Here is a 23,434-nt window from a genome sequence, read left to right on the forward strand (position 1 = left end):
ATAATTATATGATACCATATGGTATATAACAGGCATGAATAAAATTTACAAGTTGTCAGGGCGGACTTACACCCGTCATAGTAACCAAACTTCCAGAAGACATCATATATTTTGGATATACGAAAGTGTGGTAAAATATAATCAAAAGCTGAAACACCAAATGTTGATATTTTCTCAAATATCGTCTTAAATACGACAACCCTTATTAATGTAAACTGTTCTTATATACAAATTTGGTCACACTATGTCACCTATGCGACCCTAGCGGCCCCAAATGCAAACCCAAGAAAAGGTCTCAAATCATCACAATATGTCAACCCTCATTGAAATTATTCAGTATCAACCGTTTTTCTATTTAATAACAGTGACTATGGTCTTGATCCTAGGGGTCCCAAACGCAATCCCATGAAAGGTCTCTATGAACTTTATACCAAGTTTGATGACAATATTTTAACCCTTTCTTAAGATATTCAGTACCATATATCAGTTTCACTCTGCCCGCCAGAACAACGTCGTACTACTTATTCAGTATCAACCATTTTTCTATTTAATAACGGTGACCTTGGCCTTGATCCTAGGGGTCCCAAACGCAATCCCATGAAAGGTCTCTATGAACTTTATACCAAGTTTGATGACAATATTTTAACCCTTTCTAAAGATATTCAGTACCATATATCAGTTTAACTCTGCCGGCTAGAACAACGTCGTACTTCACTTTGTGAAAACGTGGTTAAAAACCGACCAAGCCCCGGTTGCTCAGTATTCAATAAAATATTGGTCGTGACCAGTAGATGACTCATATATATACAACTCCATTTAAATGCATTTCATCTATTGTCTAACTAAAACACTTAAAATACAAGTTTAATTAAGTTTCATGTATAGAGAAAGATATATTAGTATACATGTAATAAGGAATGATTAAATGACAAATCTAATTAAAGATATAATAAGATAACAGACAGACAGACAGACAGACAGACAGACAGACAGACAGGCCTCAAGACGGTAGGCAATCACGGTCAAATACCGGCGTTGCCTGTATCGACATACGCAGGCGATGCCGTCAGTGGCAGGCGCTGCCTGTACCGATTCATAAATTTATCGATAGCTTAAATCATCGTTTTTATTGGAAAAAATTAAATGTTTGTTGTTAATTAAGACTATATTCATTAGAATAAAAAATATTAATTTGAAAGAAATAATATTTAAATATAAAAATATATAATTGCATGACCAGCTACTACCACGTCTGCGTGTCTTCAATTTGTCTATGAAATTTTACTGCGGACAATTTCGAGGGAATAATTGTTGTATTTAATATATTTAAAATGTGCGATAATGATCATGTTGTTTTGAAATTACTAACAAAAGCTGATAATAACAGTATACAACTTGCTATGATTAAAAAGACCCGTCAAATAATGTATCGTCTGTGCAATTTACGCTTTTAACTTCTATTTAACACTTTGTCATACCGCATGTACCGATTGCTTAGTGTTGCAATCTTTCTAAGCATTTTGACATTAAATCAACATCATTGAAATTAAATTAACAAGGTACTTTTCAATTCAATTTACCTTATTTCAACATATAAAAGTACAAAAACTGCTACTATTCCACTCCTATTGACTATCCTATTTATAAACAAGAACATTGCAAATTTGCGGGCTCGTGTACATATCCACAAAGAACGCTGGGTGCATAAAAAATGAGATCTATGTATATTTAGATTGTTTTCCATGTTTCACGCGTATGCGCCATGGTGTTTTACTGCACCCAACTGTTCATAGACCGGAAGGGCGGTAAAGATCATAAAGCACCGCTTACAGATAGTGATCTTAAATTCTTTAAAGGGTCATATAAAAATTGGTTGACGGGAAATATGTCAGCTTAAGGCTGTATTGTGTTTGGTACTGAAATGACATGCTGCTGTTAGGAATGTTTTTAATAACCCCATTGAAAATATGTGCATGCAGTTATAATTGGTCGTAATTTAAAACAAAATATTGTTGTTGGTGTTTGAAACATTCTGTCACATAAGTTTTCCCAATTTTAAGGCTATCTTTTTATTTCAGTTTAAGATAAAAAAATAGTTTCACCCACTGATCACCATAATTAATAATGTTCACGAGTAAGAATGTAAGTTATCATGTTCGCGAGTGAAATATATTTTGAATATTTCTTATGTATTTCAAATGTTTTTTTAAGAAATTGAATCCATTTACCAGTGCTGTGTGACATGATGTTCATCACGTCATGATAATTATGGTATTTAACTGTGAAATGCATGACAGTTCAAGACTTCTTTTATATCTAATAACGACTTAACAGTTATCTATTATGTAAATATTGATAAAGTTACGTATCTTTACCTCAAGTAATTTTGCGATGAATGTTTTATTGTTCATATCTCATATATTTTCACATTAAAGTGTAGCTCCGTAACAGTGAAGGATATAAATGAGTGAGTAAGTGATACGAACAGAACGAACGAACGAACGAACGAACGAACGAAAGAACGAAAGAACGAAAGAACGAACGAAGATGGATGGATGACAGACGGATGAAACCAACGAACGATCGAACGAAAGAATTAATTAATATACTAATTAATGAATGACATTGTACATTGTATCCTAGCAAAAGTGCAACTGAAACCTTCAGTATTTTATTTTTGTAAATTAACGCCATTTCAAACATTACAAACCTCCATGTTTTTATTTAGACGCGATAATGATGCACAAGATTTCATTTGATTCATGTCTGCCAATCGGACTGAAAAAACAGTACTTGTCATTTTATAGCTAAAAAGGACGTGTTTGGTATCAAAATTCTTAAAATGTGCTCAAGCTCTATATTATAATTGAATAAAACATGTGGTTTTAAATGAAATCCGAAAAGTACAAAACATGAAGTTTAAGTTGAATTGTGTCGGAAACTAAAGAGATTGGTAAGCCCCTCCCCCAGTCGAACCGGCAGACCTTTCTTTTTTGAATCTTCTCTCTGATTGGCTGAGGGCAATATTCTGTCAAATTGCGATTTAATTAGGTAGTCACGCCCATAAAGTTATACGTTCGCGGCATATCCTGTCCCCTTTTATGGCCCTTGTGACACCATATGCACAATCAACTAGTGTATATTTTAGCTGACTACCTTAATATATAAATAAGAGTTAAATTTCATATCTTTAATTGTAAAAGAAATATCAAGGAATTTATCAATATCTTTTCGCAAACAATACAAATTGAATGTTTAGCAGTAAAATAAACATATTCAATTTTAGCATTAAAAAGGAAACCAAAATTTATGATTTTCCGTTTGAACGTAAGATGGCAATGCAGTATACACCAGAGCCCCGAAATTAATCTTTGTTGAATCCGTTTAAATCAAAATACTTCTACATGTTATTTCCAATTTAGTTCAACTAAAAACAAAAGGTTAATGAAAATAAAGACTCCCCAAAAAAATATTACTAATTCTTAAGTGAATGATTTTCTATTTCATAATATGTTTTTGCAAGCAGTTGAAAAGTCGACGTATACAGAATTCATGTTTTACGATCATTTTATTTCTTAATATTAAGCCGATACAAGAAAATTAATATACTCTGTATAAAATTATATTTTCTATGCCAATAATATATGTAATCGCATGGATTGTTTACAATTTGAGGGTGCTAACTAGAAGATATGATTCTACGAGGATAATGCTTACTAAAGATTGAATTACCCACACTAACAACACATCATTCAAAGAAAATAATCAATTGTACAATTAACTTTAATTAAATGTCGCTCATTGTCAGTATCTGTGAATAGAAAGGTGTTTAAACATAATTACATGTATGAATAATAACTTTGAAATAAAAAATTCAATTTGTTTTTTTATTTGCTATAAACATGTAATTTGTTTCTCAGCAATAAAAGATATTGTATTGTATAATATAAAATAGATAATTGATGCACTTAATTTGTTATTCACAAGTATTACAGTTTGTTGTAAAAATATCAATTATCTTTTAATACATTAATCTTTTAAATCTATTAATGTTTTGTTGATATCATTGTTCTGTTCATTAAAGTTAATTACAGTCGAAACTCGATAGCTCGCTATTTTAGGGATCGGCCAAAATACTTCGAGCCTCGAGAATATCGAGCCAAGCGGGATTGTTTACAGAATGTTATTTTTGTATTAATTACAAAAAGTATTTTTTACAGCGTTTGTTATTTGCTACGCTATATCCGTAACATGACTTATTCGATACTTAGAAAATATCATTTTGATTTTTTTTTATTTATTATAAAAATACATTTATGCGAAACAACAAACAAGCAATTTTAAACAGTGGGTAACACAAACATAGCTTATAAGCTGTATCTAAAGGCTTAGAAATTTATAGATGGATAACAATTAGAGACAGAACTTAAAGTGATGGCATGTTTATTCAAACTGTAAAAAACATTTAAATTTGGTAATAACTATTATACCAGTCAAGCAATTTTAATCGATTCGCACGCAAACAAACCAAGGTGTGAGATTCTTAACTGAACCCGCGAGAATGACATCAACCCAAGCAAATATTTCCCACAAAGTGTGAAATTCTTACTTGGGACCGCGAAAATGACTTCGAGCGTGGAGAAATATCGACCCTCAAGTTATCGAGCCATCCGCTCGAATTTTATATGAACAAAGAGTAAAAAAAATCGGTCCTTTTAATCTGGTTCGAGCCAACGAGGATATCGAGCCATGAGATAACGAGTTTCGACTGTATTAAATAACACCTGCACAACATTTAATATTTTTTGTTTGTTTTTCTTTTATTTGCTTTAAAGTATTTCTCAAAAAGTATCATTTTTTAATTGTTATTGAATATTTTCTAAAAACATTCTGTATTACATTGTTTTGATTGAGTGTTTTGGGTATAATATTTGTGTCCAGATGTTCAAATTTCCTATGTTTTTTCAGGTGAAAATGTCAAGTAACGTTGTGTATTTCAATTACTGCATGACACTTGAGCCTGACAAATCACAACAAGTAAGTTTTAATAAAAACGGTTTATTTTATGCTGATATAAGATATGATTAAGAATTCGTTCTGATATGTTTTATCAAATTTATTGTCTATGTGTTGACCGAAGATCTCTGCCAAAAGTTTGCAACAAGATTGGAATATATTATCAATTTAAAACGGTTGAGTTATATTTATTGATTATCGAATATTATTAAAACGTCGTAAATTATTCATATAATGTATCTCAGACATCGTTTAATTAATTCATCCAAAATAACATTATACATAAATAGTACAAAATGTCATCATTTCGAGCTAGTGTAATATTTAGCCCAGACCAGTGTTGGATTCGAAACTATGACTCTTCGGGAATGTTTGAAATAGACTAGAAGCTACTAAGATTTGAATTTCTGAAAAAAAAGAAAATTGTTTAGCTATTAAGTTAATTGACCGCGAACCTCTGTTTTCACACGATTTTATTTATTAACTATTTTATTTAAACTTTATCTTTAAATTATGAAATAACATGCGTTTCTCTATAATTTTCAAAAGAGAATAAATCTGGTTTATCTACCTGGGACGGCAATGCCGGGTTTTGCAGACATAAGTGTCTTGAAGACATAGAAATAAAAGAATGCATGATTTGTTTTAATTATGGCTAATCTTTATATTCAGAATTAACATCTTTAAACTCTGAAATAGCATACATTTCTCTATAATTTTGAAAAGAGATTTAATTTGGTTTGTCTGTCGGGGCGGCAATACTGGGTTTTGCACATGTCTCTTGAAGACATTCATACAAATCAAAGAAAATGCATGATTTGTTTGAATTCTAGCTAAATATTTTAATCTTTTAAAGATTCTGAAATAGCATGAATTTTTTAATCTTGTAAAGAGATTGAATTTGGTTTGTCTGCCAGGGACGGAAATGCCGTGTTTTGCAGACATAAGGGTCTTGAAGATATAAATAAAAACCAAAGAAAATGCCTGATTTCCTTAAATTCTAGCTAAGTATTAAATGTTATATTTAATAAATTCTGAAATAGCATACATTTTTCTATAAATTTGAAAAGACATTCAATTTGGTTTGTCTGTCTGGGACGGCAATTCCGGGTTTTGTAGACATAAGTGACTTGAAGACATAAAATAAAAGAATATACATGATTTGTTTGAAATCTAGCTAAATATTATACCCAATCTTTAAATTCTAAAATGATACATTTCTCTATAATCTTGTAAAGAGATTGAATTTGGTTTGTTTGCCAGGGACGGCAATGCCGGGTTTTGCAGACATAAGTGTCTTGAAGAAATAGAAATAAAAGAAAATGCATGATTTGTTTGTAATCTAGCTCAATATTATACCCAATCTTTAAATTCTGAAATAGCATACATTTGTCTATAATTTTGAAAAGAGATTCAATTTGTTTTGTCTGCCAGGGACGGCAATGCCGGGTTTTGCAGACATAAGTGTCTTGAAGACATAAAAATAAAAGAAAATGCTTGATTTGTTTGAAATCTAGCTAAATATTATACCCAATCTTTAAACACTGAAATATCATACATTTGTCTATAATTTTGAAAAGAGATTCAATTTGTTTTGTCTGCCAGGGACGGCATTGCCGGGTTTTGCAGACATAAGTGTCTTGAAGACATAAAAATAAAAGAAAATGCTTGATTTGTTTGAAATCTAGCTAAATATTATACCCAATCTTTAAACACTGAAATATCATATATTTCTCTATAATTTTGAAAAGAGATTTAATTTAGTTTGTCAGTCAGGGCCGGCAACACTATGTTTTGCACACAAATGTCTCTTGAAGACATTAATAAAAACAAAAGAAAATGCATGATTTGTTTGAATTCTAGCTAAATATCTTAAACTTAAAATTCTGAAATAGCATAAATTTTCTATAATCTTGTAAAGAGATTGAATTTGGTTTGTCTGCCAGGGACGGCAATGCCGGGTTTTGCAGACATAAGTGTCTTGAAGAAATGAAAATAAAAGAAAATGCATGATTTGTTTGTAATCTAGCTCAATATTATAGCCAATCTTTAAATTCTGAAAAAGCATACATTTGTCTATAATTTTGAAAAGAGATTCAATTTGGTTTGTCTGCCCTGGACGGCAATGCCGGGTTTTGCAGACATAAGTGTCTTGAAGAAATAAAAATAAAAGAAAATGCATGATTTGTTTGTAATCTAGCTCAATATTATAGCCAATCTTTAAATTCTGAAATAGCATACATTTGTCTATAATTTTGAAAAGAGATTCAATTTGGTTTGTCTGCCTTGGACGGCAATGCCGGGTTTTGCAGACATTAGTGTCTTGAAGACATAATAATAAAAGAAAATGCATGATTTGTTTGTAATTTAGCTAAATACTATACCCAATCTTTCTGAAATAGCATACATTTCTGTATAATTTTGTAAAGAGTTTCAATTTGGTTTGTCTGTCAGGGACGGCAATGCCGGGTTTCGCAGACATAAGCGTCTTGAAGATATAAATAAAAACCAAAGAAAATGCATGATTTTCTTAAATTCTAGCTAAGAGTTATATTTAATAAATTCTGAAATAGAATACATTTTTCTATAAATTTGAAAAGAGACTCAATTTGGTAAGTCTGTCTGGGACGGCAATGCCGGGTTTTGCAGACATAAGTGACTTGAAGACATAAAATAAAAGAAAATACATGATTTGTTTGAAATCTAGGTAAATATTATACCCAATCTTTAAATTCTAAAATGATACATTTCTCTATAATCTTGTAAAGAGATTGAATTTGGTTTGTCTGCCAGGGACGGCAATGCCGGGTTTTGCAGACATAAGTGTCTTGAAGAAATAGAAATAAAAGAAAATGCATGATTTGTTTGTAATCTAGCTCAATATTATACCCAATCTTTAAATTCTGAAAAAGCATACATTTGTCTATAATTTTGAAAAGAGATTCAATTTGGTTTGTCTGCCTTGGACGGCAATGCAGGGTTTTGCAGACATTAGTGTCTTGAAGACATAATAATAAAAGAAAATGCATGATTTGTTTGTAATTTAGCTAAATATTATACCCAATCTTTCTGAAATAGCATACATTTCTGTATTATTTTGTAAAGAGATTCGATTTGGTTTGTCTGTCAGGGACGGCAATGCCGGGTTTTGCAGACATAAGGGTCTTGAAGATATAAATAAAAACAAACAAAAAAATGCCTGATTTCCTTAAATTCTAGCTAAGTATTAAATGTTATATTTAATAAATTCTGAAATAGAATACATTTTTCTATAAATTTGAAAAGAGATTCAATTTGGTTTGTCTGTCTGGGACGGCAATGCCGTGGTTTGCAGTCATAAGTGACTTGAAGACATAAAATAAAATAAAAGAAAATACATGATTTGTTTGAAATATAGCTTAATATTATACCCAATCTTTAAATTCTAAAATGATACATTTCTCTATAATTTTGGAAAGAGATTCAATTTGGTTTGTCTGCCGGGGCGGCAATGACTGGTTTTGCAGACATAACTGACTTGAAGACATAACAATAAAAGAAAATGCATGATTTGTTTGAAATCTACCCAATATTATACCCAAATCTTTAAATTTTGGAAGAGATTCAATTTGGTTTGTCTGCCTTGGACGGCAATACTGGGTTTTGCAGACATAAGTGTCTTGAAGACATAAAAGTAAAAGAAAATGCATGCTTTGTTTGAAATGTAGCTAAATATCTTAGTCTTAAAATTCTGAAATAGCATGCATTTTTCTATAAGCTTGTCAAGAGACTGAATTTGTTTTGTCTGCCAGGGACGGCAATGCCGGGTTTTGCAGACATAAGTGTCTTGAAGAAATAAAAATAAAAGAAAATGCATGATTTGTTTGTAATCTAGCTCAATATTATAGCCAGTCTTTAAATTCTGAAATAGCATACATTTGTCTATAATTTTGAAAAGAGATTCAATTTGGTTTGTCTGCCTGGGACGGCATTGCGGGGTTTTGCAGACATAAGTGTCTTGAAGATATAAAAGAAAACCCAAAGAAAATGCCTGATTTGTTTTTGATTTATTGCTAAATACTACAAATGCATATTTACTATTTAATATATTTTGAAATAGCATACATTTTTCAATAATTTTGAAAAAAGATTCAATTTTGTCTTCTTGGGACGGCAATGCCGGGTTTTGCAGACACATGTATCTTGAAGACATTTATAAAGATAAAAGAAAATGCATGATTAGTTTGAATTCTAGCTAAATTTTATACATTTTCTTTAATTTTAATACGATCAGTAAATATCCTAAATACCCATAGTAGAAAACCAAAGTCAGGTTATTCTGCAATATACCACGGATGTGCAAATGCGATGAAGTCAATCCTTATTGATCCAGGCGCGTAAAAAAGTAGTTACCATTATTTTAACACTGTTCTTTAAAGATATATCGTGTTAGAATCGAAACAACAAGTTTCGAATGTGATTTATCGAAGAATAACCCGAAGTTTTCGTTATTATTCAAAATAATATATCACTCAGGCCTACGGCCATGAGTAGAGTAGTGATAGTACTAGCTGAAGCAGTAGTATTAGCAGTGTAGAGGTAGTACTGGCTGAAGCAGAAGTAGTGTAGTGGTAGTACTAGCTGAAGCATTAGTGGTAGTAGTGTAGTAGTACTATTTGAAATAGTAGTAGTAGCAGTGTAGTGGTAGTAAAAGCTGAAACAGGAAAATTAGTAGTGTAGTGGTAGGACTAGCTGAAACGGTAGTGTAGTAGTAGTACTAGCTGAACCAGTCGTAATAGTAATGTAGTGGTAGTACTAGCCGAAACAAGCTGAAGTAGTAGTAGTAGTAGTAGTAGTAGTAGTAGTAGTAGTAGTAGTAGTAGTAGTAGTAGTAGTAGTAGTAGTAGTAGTAGTAGTAGTAGTAGTAGTAGTAGTAGTAGTAGTAGTAGTAGTAGTGTAGTAGTAGTAGTAGTAGTGTAGTAGTGTAGTAGTGTAGTATGTAGTGTAGTAGTAGTAGTATGTAGTGTAGTAGTATGTAGTAGTGTAGTAGTGTAGTAGTGTAGTATGTAGTATAGTAGTAGTAGTAGTAGTAGTAGTAGTAGTAGTAGTAGTAGTAGTAGTAGTAGTAGTAGTAGTAGTAGTAGTAGTAGTAGTAGTAGTAGTAGTAGTAGTAGTAGTAGCAGTAGTAGTAGTGTGTAGTAGTAGTAGTGTGTAGTAGTAGTAGTGTGTAGTGCAGTAGTGTAGTAGTAGTAGTAGTAGTAGTAGTAGTAGTAGTAGTAGTAGTAGTAGTAGTAGTAGTAGTAGTAGTAGTAGTAGTAGTAGTAGTGTAATAGTGTAGAAGTGGTATGTAGTAGTAGTATGTAGTAGTGTAGTTGTAGTATGTAGTAGTGTAGTAGTGTAGTAGTATGTAGTAGTAGTAGTAGTATGTAGTAGTAGTAGTAGTAGTAGTAGTATGTAGTAGTGTAGTAGTAGTAGTAGTGGTAGTAGTAGTAGTAGTAGTAGTAGTAGTAGTAGTAGTAGTAGTAGTAGTAGTAGTAGTAGTAGTAGTAGTAGTAGTAGTAGTAGTAGTAGTAGTAGTAGTAGTAGTAGTAGTAGTAGTAGTAGTAGTAGTATGTAGTAGTGTAGTAGTAGTAGTAGTGTAGCAGTGCAGTAGTGTAGTAGTAGTATGTAGTAGTATGTAATAGTATGTAGTAGTGTAGTAGTAGTAGTAGTGTAGTAGTGTAGTAGTGTAGTAGTGTAGTAGTAGTATGTAGTAGTATGTAGTAGTGTAGTGGTATTATGTAGTAGTGTAGTAGTGTAATAGTAGTGTAGTAGTGTAGTAGTGTAGTAGTAGTATGTAGTATGTAGTAGTGTAGTAGTGTAGTAGTAGTAGTAGTAGTAGTAGTAGTAGTAGTAGTAGTAGTAGTAGTAGTAGTAGTAGCAGCAGCAGCAGCAGCAGCAGCAGCAGCAGCAGCAGCAGCAGCTGCTGCTGTAGTAGTAGTAGTAGTAGTAGTAGTAGTAGTAATAGTAGTAGTAGTAGTAGTAGTAGTAGTAGTAGTAGTAGTAGTAGTAGTAGTAGTAGTAGTAGTAGTAGTAGTAGTAGTAGTAGTAGTAGTATGTAGTAGTGTAGTAGTAGTGTAGCAGTGCAGCAGTGTAGTAGTAGTATGTAGTAGTATGTAATAGTATGTAGTAGTGTAGTAGTAGTAGTAGTGTAGTAGTGTAGTAGTGTAGTAGTGTAGTAGTGTAGTAGTAGTATGTAGTAGTATGTAGTAGTTTAAATTAGTCTTTAAATCAATCAACTTACTAACTACATATATGTTAAGATAATTATTGCCCCTTTTAAGATTATTTTTTTTGTTTTAATTGTATGATTTTTAAATTTTGGTCCATTTTTCGGGTTTGTTGGCCACCCAAAGTTACATTAAATTAAGAAGGAGCTAAAGTTTGTTTTGCGATTTGAAGTTATTTATAAACATCTGATCTCTTAATTTTCAGCTGATGACAATGCAAATTTGTTCTCTCTTCCAAATGAATTTCTCGGAAAAATTAATAAAAAATGTATTTTGGTCCTTTTATACCATTTTTTTTATAAATAAGTAAAAAACGATGCCCAGGAACGGTAAAATTCATGTGTATTCAACCATATTGCGAAATTGGCTTAATTTTCCCTACTGCTGTGTAATCTGAGCGGGGAAGGACAAGGCATTTGTCATAACAGTAATAAAATAACATGTATTTCATATCTATTTCAATCTATTGTTCGATCTAAAAATTATTTTTTGGTTAAAACTTGACATCAATTTTTAATAATCATTTTTGAATTCAAATAAAGATTCTTGATGTGAGACAGTTATAATGTATTTTTATCATGTGTTATTGTTTATTTGATGTGAATACGTTAAATTATATCGAAGTTTATTGTTTATATCTGGGACAAATAACAAAATATTACTCTCAGTTATATGTGGCTTTTGAATTGAGAGTTTTCTTTTAAAATTTTAAAGTTTCAGGTTTTATTGGCAAAATTGGTAATATATATCGATATCATATCGTTTGCTATGAAACATTATGAATAATGGTTTATTAAAGGTAGAATCCCAAGTTGGATATCTGCATCGAGTCAAAATGTTCTTAAGCAATGCTTATATAGCATAGTTCTAATCCTGTGTACACGGTGTTCTATTTTTTTTGCACTCAACCCAGCATGTTATGTTTGATTGCAAATATTAATTTTGATATGGCAGAAAAGTGTTACTTCAAATGGGTTTTGGTCAGCATCTGCGTTAGCTGGTTGAGTGGTTTGAAGACGCATGCACTTTGTGTGCATAACGGGTCAAACTGTCATTAAATCAACGTGTTATTGAATTAACAAGGTATGTGCCTACACCAGACTTAAGTATAAGAAGCCATAGGTAATACATCATGGACACATACACGTCCGAACCCTTTCATTTAATTATTGATTTCATTGGACACAAGTTTGTAAATTAATTTTTTCAATAGTTAAATCATTACTGCTAAATGGTGAGTATTATATCACTATTACAAAATGAAACACAAGATGTATTAAACCATAACGTGGTTGTCGTCCGTTTTATTTATTTAATTGGCAATTAATTTACTGCGGAAATGAAGTTAACTTTAATACTTGTTTGTGTGTAACATGTAGAATAGGAAAATAATTGTATCTACAGGGAAATGTTATAAACTCATTTAAATTGAAAATGACTATTAACAGGTCGAGCACGAGTAAGTGACTCTTCTTTTGTAGTGACAGATTTAACGTTGTCTCAACGTTGATGGCATTTTAACATGTTGCCGTACAAGACCGGAACTAATTAATAATACGTTGACCTACGTGAATATTTAATAGGGTCTAAATGAATTGCATTTGGACATGTCCGAAAGAGTAAGAAGTTCATGTTTACTTTTCGCTGTCGATAGTCAGTAAAGCAACATGTTTAAATGCTGAACTTGTCATAATTATTAAGGTGTTACATCCGTTTCGATTTTACTGCTATCTCATTAGTATGCAATATTGGGTCAATGGCATTTTCGAGATTACCTAAACGCTTTTACGTAGAGGTTCGTTGATCTCCGTAAATATTTTAGGATCTACCAGTAATTGAATATTTATGCGTTTTCTGTAATTAAATGCACGGTAAAAATCTTGTAATCAGTATTTGTTATTTTCCATTAATGCATTATTAAGTAAGTTGAAGGTTTATCACGCAAACTTTATGTTTGTTATATTGATGATATTGATTACAAATACGAGTATCACAATTTTATTTTACCATGTTAATAGTAAAAATAAAATTATATAAGACGAATTACCTTCATTTTTGGTAAAGAACCGACGAGCTAATAAAGAACATGCAACGTGTTGTTGGGATAAGTTTCCTGATAAATAAATTGAGTGACACGCTAAGCAGTATGATTTGGATATTTATTTGTCATATATATGTATTTTAATTGCTGTAAAGCATAACCGATGCCCATATCTACTGTCTTTGCAAACATCTATTAGAAAACATGTTTTAATCAGTCTCATTGCAAGAAGGAGAGAATCCGGCCATTGTATCTCCCAAAACTGCTTTTCGATATAACCAAATAGTTTTTGCTTTTCGTAATAACAAACCACAAACATTACATATATCAATAGTATATGAGCCTCATTTGTAGGTATGTTTATACCCTGTGGATATAATATGCATTCGGAGACATTCGTTTTGAAGGCAGACATGGTGAATATATCTATAAACATATTTTTTGAACCAGAAACGCATTTTGCTTTTCTTTATAACAAACACTATTTTTTACATTCTGAGCATTAACCCAAATGTTAAAACTATTCATTGCTCAACATATTGCTTAGGAACGAAATGTGACGTCACAAGCCACGTGGAATGTCCACACTGTATATACGTTTCAAACGTCATTTGCCATGTGACTTAGCATTAATAAAACGTATTCATAATTTGTAATTGTATATTGAGGTTATGACTCAATATACGTCAGTATGAATGCTATGAAAACTCCAAGGCGGCTTTAATTCCATACATAATTTACGTTAAAGTAAAGTATTAGGCGTTATAGAAACATTTTAAATGCTGAGTACAGGAAATGCACATACGTTACCTGCAAATGTCGTAAAAAAGTTCTTGTTGGTAGAAAGTTCCACTCATATTCGTGAAAGAGACATTAATTTCATGCCGTTTTACACATATAAAATATAAACGCATTTTACATGCATTTTCTATATACTAAATATACTCACAACAATTATTAAATAAATCCGATTGTTCTCATGTATAAAAACACTTATAGAATCATATATCGATGTTATGAATAATAACTAAAACTGGGACTGAAGGCTCTCGTTAATAGGCTTCTGTAAACAGAAACTTTTTAATGCGTTTCAGTTTGATTAGGTAAGCATAAACATCTGTGTTTAAATCGATGAACATTGCAATTTTACGAGTACGATGTGTGTCAAGGACAAATTCTGTAAACAAAACGCCAAATATTTAAGTACAAACGTGCTTTATCGTTTTGAGTTATTCTTAAGGACAAAAGTATGTCCCGGGTTTTCGAAATTAGATTTCATCACAATTAATAATAATCTTTTGTTTAATTATGCAAGAAAATGATTTGAGACAGAACATCCTTAATTTGTCAAGAATCCCTTCCGGGCAATAAAATTAATTCAATTTTATATACATATTTCTCACGGATTCACGCAATAGAGGCAGCTATTTGTATAAAGCTAATTTTACGTAAACGTGTTAAAACGAATAACGTAAAACAGACGTGTGTAGGCAATTTGACAGTTCTAAACGGAAGTATAAGATGTACAAGTATCAAGAACATTGAATGTCTACAAACATAACATAACATGTATATGACGGTAAACTGGTGAGCTGGAAACATTTTGATGCATCCATGTTAAAAAACATTGACCGTTAGAGGAACGCCAAAAGCAGAACAAAATAATTATAAAAATCGTTAAGATTACGATTTAAATACGTTTTATGTTAACTGAACATCTGAAGTAGATATTTCCGTAGAGAATATTGAGATTTTAAGAATGTTTATATTCTAGGATGGTCAGGAAATAACACTTAAACGATAAAATAGGTCCCGCCAAAAACTATATACGGAAAGGAAATGGTATGTTTTTTTATAGTTACAAAGAAACAATATCATTCCAAATCAAATAATTTGTTGTTACCATACATTGTTGAATTACTATAAACTTTGCAGGATTTTTGTCCGTCAGTATATATTTAAGAACATGTCAATGTTAAATTGTTTCACCTTGAAACTATATTTAGTGTTCATATCATACCATATCAGGTAACAATATACGGGGGTTTAACCGAATAGTTTGTCATTGAGCACAATTTACTTCCTGTTTCAATAATTGCACTTAAAATAGCAATAAGGTGTGTATTTATTTAATTATGTTTGTAAGTTTGATAGATGATTTGTTTTTCTTTTATTCAGAAAGGTCAAAACATTAGATTTTTATTTCATATCTGAAAGGCCAGTAGTTATGCTTGACACACCGGCACCAAATTTATTTTGAACTTAATCCTTTGTTTTTAAAATAAAAATAAAAATCTATTAATTCCAAACTAATAATTACAATACCAAAATTGTGAACACATATTGAAAAATATTATGTTTTATAAATATGCACGTTGTGCTGTATATATAGTTAGTATAAACAAAATAGACATGCAATCAATGGTAACCTCTTAAGGATTCGATGCATTATAATTTTATTAATTTTTGGCGCTCTTAATTAAATTTAAGCTTTTTATCTAGTGCGGTCATAACAGTTAAATTTTACCATTCATGAGTAAGGAGGATAGAACATTTAGGTTTGAATATTATTTAGACGTTTGTATAATTGTATTGTTCATCGTTACTGGGTTGTTTCAATGATTATGTTTACAGTCATAAGAAGTTAATTAACGAATTTTGAAAAGAGAAGTATATATTCAACCTTAAGAGTACATATCAATCCTTAAACTGTGACAAAATGTATACTTCTATTTGTGATACCATCTTTAGTTGAGGAGAAAATGTATTAGATAACTGAGTTAAAGTCAAAAAACGTTCTTAGTAATGTTTGAGAATAATATTAAAATGGCATCTTTTGTAACTTACTTTACGTCAATACGTAAGAGAACACGAATTCTTATATGTGTTCATACTCACAATTACTTATTTTGCAGTGAAAATATCAAATGGATATTTTCACTGTTGTTTTTCACTGTTAAAACCCCATATTTCATCGTAACAAGATGAAGAGCATGAAAGAATATACAAACCTTAATTTCTAATTCTTTTCTTCGTCACTGATACACTCCAACTGATCCGAGCTCGCTTGAACCATTGATAGTAACAGCTAATGCCTGCATGTTTTTTGTTAAAGGTTGGATACAACCTTGATCTGAATATCGGTGCACGCTTGTCTATCGTGTCTTTAAAATCTTTTTATAGCTAAACTCTAATATCGACGTCATGACACATAATATGTCCAAACAATTGGAACATGATTGTGTTTACCTTGTCTCCAAAGGCAATATGGTTACAGAAAATCCTAGGCGTCATAATTTAAAGAGAAAATTGTTCCATAATCAATATTTTCCAATTTACAAGAGGGAGAGAGAGAGAGAGAGTTAATTTCAATACCCTTAACACTGCTGCAGTGCATTTCATTATGTTTAATAATTGTTAGATTAACTTAATCTATTACTTAGCTTAAATAACCCGTAAACGTAATAACCCGTAAACACATGTAAAAATACCCGGTCTCTAATTATTGACAGATAAAATCACACAGATATGTAACTAAAGGTAAAGGGAAGCAGTATGAGGTTATCTAGTTTAAATGCAAAACGAGGTCATTTATACTTAATGTCCGCTTTCATTATGATTCTTTGTGGGATACTTTTTGGAACAAACACGCACTTCTCTCCCCCACACAGTCGTGCAGAACGACTGAACTCCATAACATTCGCAGATGTGGAAAAAGGGGAATTTGATATATTTTAAAATACATGTACTTGCTTGTGCTGAATGTATGCTGTAAATAGCTAGTATTTTAATTTTGCTATTTAAAAGTTTACATAATAGTGAATCATTCATTTATAAAGCAATTCCGTGGTCAAATAATAACGCGCTAGAATTGTAATCCAGATTGCACTTGTTCTAGCATCCGCTCCACAACTAGCATATCAATGGTCCTAAATCGAGGTCACATTAGCAGTATACGCGACAAAGAACCAGTAACGTCCCTAAAACTAAAATTAATAGTGTCATCGGTGGAATTTATTGCATCTTTAATCGAGTTTGGCTTAAAAAGCCAGCTAGTATAAAAGCAGAAGTCGCTAATTATTTCAAAAGGCACCAGAGTGTTTTTCTGCAACGGACAGTCGGTCTCTGATGTTAATTTATTTTCAGTAACAGTTAAATAATTGACCCCATTACAAATACGAATTTAAAATAAGTTTTCAACGTATGTTAATAGCGTTGTTCAATTTTCAACGTTGAAAAGAAATTCATAATTTTATCTTCAACTTGGTCGAAATTTAATGTCTCACCGGAAACAGGGATCGCATTCGGGTCCTCTAGGCCTGCCGGAGAAGCTGTATCGTCTGTATCACGCTGAGAGCTAATTCCTTGGTTTATGAAACATATAAACATATTAATTTGAAAATTACTAGCATCATTGGACGGAGAAACCTTATTCCTCGCAACTGTTGGCGCAGTACTCATAGTTCCTGAATACCAGCTGATTCGCAAACAGTTATTGATGCGATCTTGTATTATATCTAAAAGTATTAGTGTCTGAATGTCTAAGACTTAAAGCTTTGTTTTTAAAACATGTATGCGACATTTTGTTTTTCATCTTAGAATTGTATTTATTGTCAAAGAGAAACGTTAATCTGCTTGTCTGTACAACATTTCACTTATATTATTGAATCACTATTTTGTATATTGTATTTATAGTACCACATGTGGTAGAAATAATGATAAAATGCAGTTGAGTTGAATTTAATGAACTTGTATTTGGATGCAGTACATTGTTATCGATTTAAATTGGCTATCTGAAGATTTTCCACTTGTTATTTTTGTTAACAGAAGTATAAGTGCTTTCAGTTGTCCCATCCCCTCCCCAATAAAATAAAAACTACCTAAATGCCATAAAACAAGTAAACTTATGTTTGATTTGCTAATCATATCGAGCCTTGGACCAATTGTCACCAAATTTGGTCAATGTATTTGCATTATACCATGGACAATATTGATAACCATCGATAATATCTTGGTCAGGTTTGATAACTAACCATATCGTCCCGATCACTTCATAGTTATGACCCTTGAATTGGCAAACACTTATTTATAGTGACCGCCCTCTTAATTTGGATTACACTACAGCCATTTACCAACAAACTAGATATCCTATAACTTAGGCGGTTATATTTTGTGACATTTGGCGTTATGTGGCTGCCTGGCAGCGTAAATGTAGTAGTCTAAAGACCTGACAGCGTAAAATTAGCAATTTGGCAGCCTGGCAGCATAAACTTAGCAATCTGGCAGCTTGTCAGCGTGAAATTAACATTCTGGTGGTTGGACATAGTATATTAGCAGTCTGGGAGCCTAGCAGCGTTAGTTAGAATTCTGGCAGTCTGGCTGCCATGTAAGCGGTCTGGCAGTCTGGCAGCATGAACTAAGCAGACAAGCTTCGTTTGAACAAAGAAGGAGCTAAAAACTGTTTTTCTATTTAACGTTATTTATAGACATCCGATTGCTTAGCTTCCAATATTTTAACTGTTTCTTCAATTGTACGATTAACGTTGTATTGCCCCTCCAGCGGTGTTATCTCGGCGAGATAGAGATTAATTCATTGGCAAGGTTATGACACTTCGGGTATGGCATGTTAAACTAAGTTTGTCATTTAAAGCGGAGTTACAGTTTATAGTAATAGACTTATTTCCTTACTATTTCGCTCCTTTGTTCAATCTGAAAATAATTTGTGATTTATGCTAGACTGCAGCTTTTGCTTATTAGATGTTCATAAGTTTAATAGTACCAAAGTTTATCGTAAATATGAAATTTTGAACTGACTTTTTTCTTAAAAAATGCTAACGTTTCAAGTTCAATTTGGAGATCGTCGTTTAATTATGGAAATGTCTATCTGTTCGATTAGTGTCAAGGGCAAATTCTGTATTTTTATTGAAGTGCAATCATGCTTTAATGTAATGATTTATACTTAAGGACAAGACTTGTTCACGGGTTTTCAATATTAAATTTCATCGTACCGGGACATCCAAACATAAATTATAATTTTAATTATATTTATACAAGAAGTTCTTTAGAACCAGACCCTCCTCAATCTGTCAAGTATCTTTATGGGGAATTACAATGTACTGATTTCAATAGATTCATGTGCAGACATATTGCTCACTGATTCACGCAATAGCAGCCATTTGTTATAAGCGAATTGTATGTTGTTGAAAATGACGGTAAAACTAACGCATTTAGGCGCATTTGACAATTCTTAGCGGAAACTAGAGCTAGCTGTTCAGTTATCAATGATCTTGAATGTCATCAAACAGAACTATACAAGTCTACGACGGTAAAATAACGAGTAAGAGCACGCCAAATGTAGTGGGTAAGCATTGAGCAAAAGCCTGTTATAAATAGCAAGTTTTGAATGATATAATTTGTCAAACCCCTGCGCAATTGAATTAAAACAAACTGTGCACAATCTTTGCCCTTCAGTATATATCCAGCTATTTCAAAACAAGTCAGTGTCTTTCACCTTGAAACTATATTTAGTGTACACTTAATACCATACCATATAAGGTAAAGAATTTACTTAATATCATACCATATAAGATGAAAATCCCGGGGTTTCACCGAATTCTTTGTACTTTAGCGTATTTAGCTTCATTTTCCAATAATTACTTAGCGTGTTTTAATTTGTTTGAAAATAAAAAAAGAAAGCAAGAATAAAGTTTATGTGTTACGTATCATAAAATTATGTTTTTTTATGTTTAATAGATGAAATTCAGCACGATTTTTTGTATCTCATTGAGTTCAAAACACTTTTTCGATTTCATATCAGAAGAGCAACTGGGTAAATTTAACAGTTTTATAACGATCACTTACAGTAAATACATCCAGCCCTCGAAAACAGAAAGAATAATAACTTGCAATTCGTGCTCATTGTGTGTAATTTCAATACCTCCTGTAGTAGCTACAATAATGAGCGACCAGGGATACTTTTTTATTATTTTGATATAGTAAGAAAATCACCAAAAGACTCGTCGACGGCCATTTAGGTGGACTACCTCATGAAGTTGGTGCAGTAACTTCATCTTCATTAAAATTTTAATCGTTACGTTCGCTACATTTTATTTCGCTGGCTACGCAACACATGACGTTAAAGGTGACCTTACGTGACCTTTATAACACACATATCATTTAGCATGTGTGCGATATCTTTCTTATAGAATCGATCTGAGTTGAAACCTGAAATGACGTCATGAGTAACAATTGTTGAAACTTCTCTCTGACATAAAGCAACGAACCTTAAGTTTCAAATTTCTTGACAAATGTCTATCCGGTTTTTATGCTGACATAGGCTCAATTTTTCTTAAACGCCTTGAAGGGAACGGTAAACCCAATGCATCTAGCCAATTTGACAGTACTTATTGGAAGCAAGAGCTGTTCAGGTATAAAGCTTGTCCTCAAACAAAACTATACATATCTACGACGGTAAAATGGCGAGTAAGAGCACGCCAAATGCAGTATGTACGCATTGAGCAAACAAACTGTTATAAATATCAAGATTAACGATTTGAATGACATTATTTTGTTGTAACCCCACGATATTGAACTAAATCAAACTGTGCACAATCTTTGTCCTTCAGTATATATATTACCTGTATTATATTTAGAATACACTTCATATCGTAACATATTACGTAACACTTTAATGGGGTTTAACCGAATTATTTGTCATTGAGCGTATTTTACTTCCTCTTCCAATAACTGCACTTAAATAAATAGCAATCGGGTGTGTCCTCTTATTATTTAACTGAAGAATAATACAAACTAAGCGTGTTTAAGTTTGTTTGAAAAAAAAACACCATAGCAATACTAAAGTATAAATTATTGGGTATTACGTATTATTCAATTATGTTTATAAGTTCAATAGAAAAAAATCAGCGCGACATTCAGACCTTTAGAAAGGTCTAAACCCTTGTAAATTTGTTCTGAATTTTCCATATTCGGAAGTAGGAGTGTACCTGATAAATTATTTAAATTAATAATTAATCTATAGTTTGTTTATGAATCCCACAGTGTTCACTAACCAAAAGTGTCTAACAAAATCTTACAACTTATCGATAAAACAGTTAAGGTCCCTCTGCAGCCCCAAAGTTGTGTTTCATGTTTACTAAAATTAGAATTGTTTTATTTTAAAACACAATATTTTTCAGAATTCAATTACAATACCATTTAAATATTTGGTTTAAATCATTAACTGTAAGTTATATATCGACCTAATTTCTATTCCTTTATTTGTTCGGTAGTACAGTCAGTTTCGTATATTCATGTATCGATAATATTTTGTAAAAATAGACAAAACTGATTGCCACGGAGCTGTAATGCAGGTGAAAACAAACATGTTCACATGCCGTGTTTGCGTGTTTGTTTCGAAGTTGTTAATTGGAGTCATTTGACAATGACATTTTTTATCAATGACACTCGGTATACAAAATGGAAATCTATTCAGGAAGATAAATAAATATCTTTCAAGCGCGAATGAATCTGTCAATTTTTGCCCATTCATCTAAGCTTACCTACACAATGACGAAAATATGACGTTTTCTTATTTTGTAATAACAAGAGATTTAATTTGCATATACAATTGTGAATCTGATGTAAATCCGTATGACATGTTCTCAGATGACCATAGAGTAGTAAGGTCGTGAACCAAATACTGGAAATCTGATTTTAATGAAATTGTAGTAACTATTACAAAGACTAAAGTATGGTGTCGATATTCGACAGGAATGGTGAAAATAAAATGAAATAATACGAACTATCATTGGGAGATATCTTATATAATTATATTATTTATATAAATTTTGTTAAGAAAGTAAAATAAGCACAGCATCCTCGATTAATGGCGTAAATATCTCGCGTTCAAATTAGTTCTGAAGTATTTAGCATAAGATTTCTTCACTCTATTCTAAGCCCTTACTACGAAGTGTTAAAACTGATTTCATATGGATACTTTTATTCTAAGTATTATCTTCATTTCGTAGTATATGTTGTACTGAAAGAACCGGATGTCCTCACCAGTCTTAGAACTATTTGGTATTCTTAAACCTTTTGGTGATCCAGAGCCAATAAAATGCATAAATGTACTGAGTTGTTGTCAAACTCATGTCTAACTCATCGCGTTTTTTTGTTTCATGCGTTTCTTTACTTAAAAGTATTTTTCACGGGTTCAGAAAACTGTCAATGACTTGTATACGTTTCGGTCTGAAGTATAAACGATACAAACGACATTACATGTATCTATGCATGATTAAACTAAGACCGGTAAAGCAATAGCTAGAATCTGCGTTATCATTATACAACCCTGGTCATATATCCACCGATTATGGATAAGGCACATGTACGGGCCAAAACTTCACAGCAGCCGCAAGGGTACGGTGGCTATCCTGCGGACGGTTTGGCAGCAGTACTATTTCAAGACCATCGTTTGGATGTCAAACGATATCCGTTCGTATCTCTCACAAACCCCGTACGCTATGTTAACCTCGATGGAAAAACGGCAATGTCTCCACAGGGACTAAATAAGCCGTCCTATTGATACGAAAGCAGTACCTGTGGCCATCACTTAGGCTCCTCCTGTAGTTGAATGTTCAGTTCAGTATACGAGCCATCCTTTATGTTCACAGTACGCGGTCAAATTTTTATTTCCATCCTGATTATAATCAGCTGAACTCTCTATATCTCTTTCTCCTATGTTATTGGCAACTTTTCATACTTTGACCACCTTATCAAAACATATCCCTTGGAAATTCTCAAATTGCCCTAATACATTTGATCGTCAGGATAATACAGTACTTGTTATATTATAGTTTTTTCATCTACGTATATTGGTTCGTATTCTAACCATACACAAAATGTGATGTGTTAAATACTTTTTTGTTATAAATTAAAAGACAGAGAAACTTCTGTAAATATAATACGATTGTTTAAGAATGTCAACGATAATCGTAAGGATTGCTGCCATATTTGTAAGCAAATCATCAAAACGAGTACACGTACTTTAACAAGCCACTGCTATCAATGACGGACCGTGATTGGGCATTTGAAGGTTTTAAGACAGCTAGTGAATACGATAACATCATAATGT

At 32.0% G+C, this 23,434-nt stretch overlaps 1 protein-coding gene across 2 annotated transcripts in view; it reads right to left on the bottom strand.

Annotated features, from left to right (window-relative positions):
- LOC128212074 (uncharacterized) overlaps positions 1–16,739 on the bottom strand; it is a 35,198-nt gene extending 18,459 nt beyond the window's left edge. Inside the window, exon 1 of one of the 2 annotated variants that reach the window (XM_052917324.1) lies at positions 16,317–16,739. The gene's annotated coding sequence lies outside the window, so the exon portion shown is untranslated. Of the gene's footprint in view, positions 1–14,254; positions 14,408–16,316 lie in introns of those variants that run through there. The other variant, XM_052917334.1, reaches the window with a different exon arrangement.
- Between the last annotated feature and the right edge of the window lie 6,695 nt (positions 16,740–23,434).

This window comes from Mya arenaria, chromosome 2 (genome assembly GCF_026914265.1).
Source record: "Mya arenaria isolate MELC-2E11 chromosome 2, ASM2691426v1".
Classification (NCBI taxonomy): domain Eukaryota; kingdom Metazoa; phylum Mollusca; class Bivalvia; order Myida; family Myidae; genus Mya; species Mya arenaria.